Raw genomic sequence first — 8,579 nt, 5'->3', positions numbered from 1 at the left:
CAGTAATGGCTGCGCCCAGCCAGGACACCCTCCTTGGATTTGTCCCTGTCTACAGGTCTGGCCAATATAAATTACCATTGATCATGTTATAAGTATAACAAACAGTTTATCTAACCTATGTGTCATACAGTTACTCATATTTAGGCCCAATTAGCTTAATATGCATTCCATTAAAATGCTCACCAGTCGTTTTGGGCGCAAAGATCTAAAATTGCCCACATGAACAAACTGTTAAATCTGACTCCAGTTAAAAGGGCCACAGATGTGATTGCATTACGCAAACTGTATGATGACATTGAGATACAAGTAAGAAGCCTAGATTCAATGGGAGTTGTATCCGACACGTTTGGAAACGTATTGGTTAGCGCATGATAGACGCGCCGACCACGGCAACAACAGACAGGCTGACCACAGTGTTGCAGATGCAGTTATAGTAGTGTAGCAATTAAGCAACTCTGACAATAGTACAGTATTACTGCAGACAGCATTTGGATAGATGCACCAACGAAAGCCAAGTAGCCGCAGGTGCCTATTAGATGGGGATAGCACCCGCAGTTTCATTAAAGAGGATATTTCCAGAGCACTTAACCTGCCATGCAGTTATAGGTAAAGAAACGTTGTATGTGTTTGGTTCCAAAACACCCCAGAGAATTACCTGCATGTGCATGAAAGTGTTGCATGAAAGTGTTGTCCCGCTGTCGGGAGCCGGGCGCGCGGCGCCCAGGCGCGCGGCGAATTCCGCCCGCGGGCTTCACGTCAGTCACTGTCACTCAGTAGATTTTCATTCCTGATGCACAGATCTGTGCATTTACAGCCGTCGTGACGCTCTCCTGAGGCTTGCCCCCCCCCCCCGCCCCTCTCTTTCTCTCTCTCTCTCTCTCTCTCTCTCTCTCTCTCTCTCTCTCTCTCTCTCTCTCTCTCTCGTTTGAGAAATATTATTCAATCAAAGCATTGATGTCCATTTATTGGAAACACCCAAGTTGAGCTCTTCTATGATTAAAGCGCCAAACGGAAAGATAAGGAGGGACTTGGAAGCAAAAGGAATGCCCATAGCAGATGTACCCATCATAGGGATGGATGTAGCCATGATTCATGACTCTCGTATTCATACGAGAGTCATGACGCAACTTCACCCTGGTTTTTGCGAACGCTACATTTACAAATAATTAAAATATATAAACATTCGCATTTCAAATATAAAGTAGGGGAGAGCCGCCACGATTGTAACGCTTCACGGTTGTAACATGGACGTTATCTCTTGATTGGTCAACGCCACCATGACGCCATCGCGTCAGTATGTGTACAGCAACGTACTCTACGTGCCCAGGAAGTTTGAAGTGTTTACCTTTATCCTACGGGGAGTTATTGGCGAAAAACTGACTTTTTTCAAAAGGCGTATAATTTTACACCTGGAGTATATGTGTGCTACAATTTTTTTCTTTGATGTTGGTGAATAAAAATCCACATGGATGTCTTCATGCTTATGTTCTTCATTAGTTTGCATCGTGTTTAGACGGAATTCTGGTCTGTAAGCAACGGCAAAGAACAACTTGCTAAAGTGGGCCATTTGTAACATGTTACAAATGGTCCGCTTTCCATTAAATGCCATTATATGTAATATTTACATATTTGACATATTGGCCAATATTATATGTTCTAAAATTGTATTGTATTGTGTAGTGTATTCTAAAATTATTGTAGGGTTGTATAACATTGTACAACTCAATCAATCAAACGTTTGTTTAATCAATGTATTTCCCCACTGAACTGACCAAAAAAAAAAAAAAAGCCCAAACTGGTACACCCGATAGGCTACTATTTAATATTTCCCTTATTTTTGATACATTTTCTTATCACATCCATGGTATGAAAACAATGCTAAGGAGTTGCTTTAATGAAATATAATTGCTTTAAGCTGAAAACGATATGTTTAATGGTGTTTTTTAGCGTTGTTACATTTATCATGCATGCCGTTACAATTAATCCGATATGCGCAGCAAATGTAACACTGAAACAGCGTCCACGTTCGGTTTAATAACTCCCGATCTGTTTCATCAAAAAAATAACTTGAAGTGGTTTATGGTAGCAGACATGTGTAGGTCCGTTGCCTGAAAATATTACATGTGTAGATAAACGGATCTCTGAGTAAAAAAATGAAACGTGCAAAATGTTACATCCTTGGCGGCTCTCCCCTACTCACAAAGTGTCCCACGGGTGTTAGTTATAGTAGCAGCGCCAGCGATTAGAATTTCTGCATCCCGCGTTGTTTAATAAAAAGCATTTTTATCCGAGGTGTTATTTTGCCATTGGCTTTCAACTACGCGCCCCTATCGGTCGGGAGGAGGGTGGCACTCGGTGTGTTCGATATAGGTACGCTGACCGCCCTGCCAATACAGACTAATAGGCGAGTGCGCTCCCGGTGTGCAACTGTGGATTTCCCAAACGAACCCCGTTTGAAAAAAGTAGCCGGGGAGCTCGGACAAAAATGCTTTTTATTAAACAACGCGGGACGCAGACATTCTAATCGTTGGTGCTGCTACTAACTAACACCCGTGGGACACTTTGTGAGTAGGCCTACTTTATATTTTAAATCTGAATGTTTATATATACGGAAATCTTGTAAATGCAGCGAGCGCAAAAAACAGGGCAAAGTTACTGCATGACTGTCATGATAATCATCATGGCAGTCATGTTCCAGGGCTAGGATGGATGCAGACATGTATGCAGTGGAATTAGGAGTCCTAATTAATTGGCGGAGACCAATATTGGAAAATGGTCACAGGAAAAATGGAGAGACTGAATGAAGGACTATAGTTGCACAACTTGCACTGGAAAGTGTATTTGGATGGCTGGTGCAAGGAGAAGTCACCACGCTAAATATCATAACTGAAGTTGTGGACATATTGAAGTGATGCACATCAGCGTCGGAGAGGAACAGGCACTGTCAGATCAGTTACGCAACTTTTGGGAAATCGAATCCCTTGGAAATAATCCACATGAAAGAAATGCATTCTGAGAAGGAAGACATGGCAGTAAGCCGTGCATATTCCCACTATAGGCTGAGGAAGAAATGCCACTTGACAACTAGTTTTCAAATCAGCCTCATGGTGGCGCTACAACAGGCCAAGTTGCGTCACACACACACACACACACACACAAACAAACATTAAATTACTCCTAAACATTTTGCCAAACACCACACACTCCTATCCTCCTGGTGGAGACCTGTGCCCAGAAGGGCACTTTTTCTAGTTAATGTCTGCATCTCTTAGGGCCCATTTAACCATGTAATGCATTTGGATGGCAAAAATGGCAGATCTGCAAGTTCAGTGTCTTGAATGAGATGTGCTGTGAGTTTGCATAATATCTGCTATTTTCCAGCATAGGACCGTTGCACAGTGAAGTATAAACAAGGCTTTAGGATTTATACATCGTTTTTAGAATCCTCCTCCTCAGGAGCATATCCACGGATATTCCAAGCCGTGCATATGATATGGTGAGAGATTTTAGAAACAAATCTGTATTAACAGCCATGTTGGAAACCAGTAGGCCTACATCAGTACGGTGACGATAAAGTTAGAAAGTTAATTTGTAGTGTTTTAATGGCTGGTGTGTGTTCGGGTGTTCGACTGTCAGACTTGGTCTGCGATTATACCTCATTACCACCAGGCGGCAGCAAAGCCTATATTTTGGTTATTGACCACTTTGGTAGAGGTTTGGGTTGTGTATAGTGGCGTACCTTAATTGCCATGATGCAACTCCAAATGTGGACAATAAATACAAAAATGATTCCTCTAGTGATTAGATATTGATAATTCAAAATAAGATCCTCACTGTCTTACATTGTACGCTGAAACAGCTCTCAAAGTCACTCTTTTAGTAGGCCTACGTAAAGTCGTAAACAAACACAAAGTTGATTCCGACAATAAAACATCACCAAACTTTTTTCTTTTCTTTTAATGTTAACTTCCTGTTGATTTTGCCATTTTTATTAGGAAGAAAACCCGGACTGGATCCGGATCCAGATTAGCTTTTATGTTCGTTTACGTACTAAAAGAGTGATTTTGAGAGCTGTTTCAGTGTAAGTCAATAAGGAGCATATTTTGAATGATACATGTCTAAATGTCTAATCACTGTAGCAATTATTTTAGATTTCTTGTCCACCTTTGAAAGAGGTCACGTTATGTTAGCAGCAGTAAGTGTATACACTAATTACATATGTAATTAAAGGTAGAAATTGCAGTATAAAGGTAGTAATTGACATATATACCCTGTATACATATTTTGGTGTACAAATTATATTTGACACCTATGGTTTCCGGTACACTATCACGGTATTGTGCTGTATTGTTTCATTTTCTGGAAATCTGGCACGAAACGTTGTATGTGTGCGGAGTGGAGTAACAAGTCGACTGTGCAGCCTGAACAGCTGTTTGGTCATGATGGTGTCCCTCTAAGGCAGACAAGATGTTCAGATCAATATGTTTATGATTAGAAATATTTAACTAACCCTCTAAGGCACACGATGATGTTCAGATCAATATGTTTATGATTAGGAACATTTAACTAACCCTAACCCTCTAAGGCACAGATGATGTTCAGATCAATATGTTTATCATTATAAACATTTCACCTCATCATTAAAAAAAAAGGAGATACATTACCTCTGTTGTTGAAAGCAGATGTTTTCATAATATTATTGTTTTTAATAACTGCATGAATGAATTATGGTGGCAGCCAGGCAGGCAGGCAGTCAGTCAGTCAGTCAGTCAGTCAGTCAGTCAGTCAGTCAGTGCAGAAGTGACTCATGGGTGGCCGGATGGGAACAGCAAGGTTACCAGTTCAAACCCGGACTCCCCCAGAGTTAGTGTTGAAGTGTCCTTGAGCAAGACTGAACCCCTAATCGCTCCCGATGTGCAGGTTGGTGGTTTGCTTTCCTCCGCCTTTGATGTGTGAATGGGTGAATGTAATGTACAATCTATGTAAAGTGCCTTGGATAAAAGTGCTATATAAAAATGCACCATGTCAGACATATATTGTCACACCATTATCAAAAGGATAAGCTTTGCCTGCCTGCCTGCCTGCCTGCCTGCCTGCCTGCCTGCCTTGCCTGCCTGCCTGCCTGCCTGCCTGCCTGCCTGCCTGCCCGCCCACCCGCCCCCTGCGTGGGTTTGCACTTAAGTCCACACACGCACAAAGTGTCCTGTCAGGGTTAGCACTGGAGGAGAATATCCTTATGGATGTCAGTCCTATAGCACCCATAGGTGTAGGAAAGTGTCCTTGAGGGAAAAGTGTGGGTGTGCCTCCTTCCACACTGGGGGGGGGGGGGGGGGGGGGGGGGGTAGATACATACAATGAACAACATTATAAACCTAAACTACTGTATGACTGGACTGCAAATTAAGTAGAAGCTAGCCAGGATGGCTGTGCAACCAGTGGTGTACGTAATCCAGCATGTGTTATTTATCCGTGCTAATCCTCTTCCTGTGTGTGTGTGTGTGTGTGTGTGTGTGTGTGTGTGTGTGTGTGTGTGTGTGTGTGTGTGTGTGTGTGTGTGTGTGTGTGTGTGTGTGTGTGTGTGTTTATTAATGTGTGTTAATCTTCTTTCCCACAACTAATCTGCGTTGAATGACTCTTCACAATGTTTACCCTAGACTCCTAGAGAGAGAGAGAGAGAGAGAGAGAGAGAGAGAGAGTAGTAAATATCCTTATGGATGTCAGTAGTAAATATGTATAGTTTATATGTATAGTGTATGTATAGTTTCATTATATAGATATTCCACTGTTACTTTCTTAGCTTACGCATGTTTCATGATAAATGCTTTTATGTGATGTATTCCCATGCTTTTGTTCTTGCTTAAATGTAAATCGCTCTGGATTAAGAGCGTCTGCTAAATGCCTAAATTGTAAATTGTAAATTGTAAGAGAGAGAGAGAGAGAGAGAGAGAGACGGGCAGATATAGACTGGGGTTTTAATATTTAAATATCTATGGTTTGATATCAAACTGGCAAGGTTAAAGTTTAATCTGAATGTTAGAACAGTGTGTGCTGTGGTTTAATGTCATATGAGGTCGGCAGACATTTCATTTCACTTCATTTCAAACAGAACTATTAAATTTAGACGTTATGTTTCTGAACTCAGACAGAACTATTAAATATGGATGTTATGTTTCTGAACTCAGACAAAAGGAACCGAACTCGACCCGCCTCCCATTGATGTTGAACTCTTGTAAAGAGCCATTGAGAAGCGACGCTTGAGGACTTAATGCGATTATTATGTTTATGCCATAATTATCACATTGTCAAACACATTTCTCTAAAATAGGCTCAGTGAAGCCTTTCATTCTCTGCTGTTTAGCCTAAATTGCCAGCTGATTGATATACTTCATCGTACAATAGGGTTGCATGATGCCAGAAAATATAGCCGATCTACAAGCTCATAACAGGTGGCGTATGTATGTTGTGAGCTTGTAGATCGGCTATGTTCCGCATGCCACCTTCATACGACAAAGCATAAATATAGCAACAATAGTGTGAATTATCAGTAAACGTATTCGCTGCCACAGACGTTTTTTGATGTTTTTTTATTAACTCATTCTGTGCTAATGACGAAAAAAATACATCAGAAAGCTCTGAGGTCAACATTGGCAATGACATTTTTAGATTTCTATTGATTAAGTTTGATGTTGCTCTTCACCAATTCACCAATTTACAGAAAAACAAGCCTAAAGTCGCTTATAATAAGCAGACATGTCACACAGTCCATGTCAGCAGTGCTAATCTGTTCAGTAACAAAACTCTCTCTCTCTCTCTCTCTCTCTCTCTCTCTCTCTTTCTCTCTCTCTCTCTCTCTCTCTCTCTCTCTCTCTTTCTCTCTCTCTCTCTCTCTCTCTCTCTCTCTCTCTCTCTCTCTCTCTCTCTGTGCATGTGTGAGTGTTTTGTTTCTGTTTATCTGCTCAACACACACTGTCTGGGGATGAATCATTACATAGGCCTACTTGTACAGGGACCTGGACTGACACTGGTTGATTATCTGGAACATTATTTGTGTGGGTCTTGGGGTGGTGGTGGTGGGGAGCAAATATCCCAAAAATATTACCAGGTGGCCTTTCATCCATGGCCTAGTGGGAATCTGTGTGCAAAGTTTCACAGAAATCAGACGCTGTGTTTATGATTTGAGGCAAATCAAAATCCAAAACGGACCACTCCTGGTCAAAAGGGCCTTTCTGTGTCGAGTTTGCATGTTTGCCCCGTGTAAGGTACCCTCACCAAAAACATGCCGTATATTCCTGGTCTCTCTACTGCCTCCCCCTGGCCAGCCGGGGCGCCTGATGGAGGGGAAAGGAACTGGTTGGAATAACGTGTTCCTTCCACATGCTACGTCCAACCGGGGAAACTCCCCGCTGTCAGGTGAAAAGAAGTGGACTGCTCATGCATAGAAGGAAGCATGAGGTCAGTCCATTGCTCTCCCCAGGTTGGCAGAGGGAGTGTATAGAGTCCATGATTACATTTGATTAGATAGTTGACACTGGGTGAAAAAATGGGTTACAAAATCGTGGGATACATTTAAGAAAAATACATTTCCAATCAGGGAAGATTACTCAGATCCGTGTTGAACACATGACTATAGAGATAATGTGTAGGCCTACCGATTGGCGTCGGCTGGATATAAACTAAGTAGGACGTGGCCTCATATTGGTCCAACAGTGCCAAAGATTACCTGCACACACACACACACACACACACACACACAGCCACCTCGTTCCGTCTGCAGCAGTAGCAGCCTGTTGGCTCCAGTGTTGTGATTTTAGAAAGCCTTAACAAAGAATATTTTGTGTTACTCACCAGTACAGCTGCGAAGAAAATCATCTTGGTTAATTGGAAATCTGAAAAATCACCTTCACAGAGACACTGGCTGAATGAGCTTTCATCATACTGTACTCCTGAAAGGATACTGTACAATGTAAGAAGAAGGCCTGCTACTTTTGAAAAGATATGGGGCAGGTTCTTTGAGGTTCTACCTTCAATATCTCCTCTAGGTTGATTTTAGTTTTAGTTTTATTTATATTTATTTTCATTTATTTATCCGAGTTGATGTTGTCAAGTGGTGTTGTGTACAATACAGAGTAATGAGAGCTGTGTAGTTTTCCTTTCTGGGGTTGGGGTTGGGTGGGGGGGGGGGGGTTGTTTTTACTGTTTTTTGTCTTTTCTTGTTTAAAAAAAAGAAAATAAATCATGATTCTGTAATTCGTTGTTGTAAATGATATCTGCATTATCGATAAATAAATCTTTATAAAACAAAAAGAAAGGTGCAGCTACTGTCGTTTTCCCATAACTTTGTCTGATAATTTACAGTATAGTGAGAACTGTAAGCACGTTGTTTTGTGTGTCAGATTGATGGCCTTATCAATAAAACTAATAATAAATAATATATTATGCGATGATGGGAGCAGAGCCTTATCAATAATTCATAAGAGAGACACAGAGGAGAAGCAGAGCCATACATTCACAGGGTCGTAACAATGATTATGCATAAGAGACAAACAGAGAAGCGGCGCCATATACATTCACAGGGTTAC

Source organism: Protomyctophum parallelum (assembly GCF_964188405.1).
Source record: "Protomyctophum parallelum genome assembly, chromosome: 7".
NCBI classification, from domain to species: Eukaryota; Metazoa; Chordata; class Actinopteri; order Myctophiformes; family Myctophidae; genus Protomyctophum; species Protomyctophum parallelum.
This window is presented reverse-complemented; position numbering follows the sequence as displayed.